Raw genomic sequence first — 1,432 nt, forward strand, 5'->3', positions numbered from 1 at the left:
TATAGCTGGTGCCACTGTCTGAAATGGCTCCCATTCACAAACACGTACAAGAGCGTCACTGGATCTCTCAGAAATACACAGAAAGGGTGCTTATCAAGGAAAATAAAGCAACAAACACATCAACCCTATTAAGGCAGCATCTGTTTCTCCAACACAAGTGCCATTTCATTACATTACTTCAGGGGGGAAGTGCCATTGCGAGAGGCCTCGGTACTCTGTACAGTAGCAATTCATATGTCGCCTGCTAAGTTAATATAATAACCCGCTAATGCTGTTTGTTTCACGTCTGAAAGTGGATTGAATTCATTTAAGTTCCCCCGAAATCTAATTTTTCCCCCCTCCATAATAAAATCTATATATGGCTCTTTGGTGGTTTGAAAATCTCTACCAGGTGACTACCAATTTAATATTGCAACTCCACATATTTTGCGCACGCATTTAATGCTCTAGCAAAAGTGACAGACTGATGGCTTGGAAAGCTTTTCCACTGTTATTAAAATAAAACAGGGGACGAGTTAGCAGCCGCACAAGATGCGATCAAACTGCAGTGTGTTGCAGGCACCCAAGACAGGGACGCATAAGACAAGAGTGCATGCTGATACAACCATTTGCAGCTTTTTGCTCCAATTATCTAGAGTGCCAATTGTTATGCTTGGAAATGATCCATTCGAGGTGTTGATACATGTAAGGCATAAATCGTCTTTGTCTTCAATGGGTCAGTAATGAAAATGTAAAACCTACATTGGTGAGAATAAAATTGTAGATGGCTGTGTTGGTTCATTAGAAGAAAAATCCACAGTCTGATGTTGGGTAATGCTTTGTTAAGGCCAACCAAAAGGAATAAGATATCTAACCGCAGGGCTGGATTTAAGCCAATTGGACCAATTGCTGTCAGGTAGGGAGCCCAGAACTAGGGCAATCTATTCTAGTCTTTTCCAACACCCACAATAGCCCATTGTAACAGACATCTAACACCAGGTTTCCTAGAGGACATCAGTGATTTTAATTTCTTCTGAATGCTCTCCCTTCTACCATTGAGATATAAAGGCTATAATAAATTTTATTTATACCTCCACGCTTTACAGACCTTAGCTGTGAAACTGCGGCCCTGCAAAAATGTTTCTAATTGGGCCCCACGGCTCCTAAGGCTGGCCATGTCCAACCAAGGTAGTCCGAACTGATTTTCCTCCCAAACCCACCAACCTCAATTCTGCCACCGCCACCCCCCCAATTCCATTGCCCTAGCCCTGCCAGCATGCTAGCACACTGGTAGCCGTGTCCTTAACCCCACCAGCACGCACCTTGCCATCTTCATCTCATGCATCACTGCAGCTTCCTCTTAAGTGTGTGTGTTGTGTGTGTTGGCAACCTTCAGTCTCGAAAGACTCTGGTATCGCGCTCTGAAAGGTGGTTCTGGAACAGCATCTCGTGT

The sequence above is a fragment of the Tiliqua scincoides genome, chromosome 7 (assembly GCF_035046505.1).
Source record: "Tiliqua scincoides isolate rTilSci1 chromosome 7, rTilSci1.hap2, whole genome shotgun sequence".
NCBI classification, from domain to species: Eukaryota; Metazoa; Chordata; class Lepidosauria; order Squamata; family Scincidae; genus Tiliqua; species Tiliqua scincoides.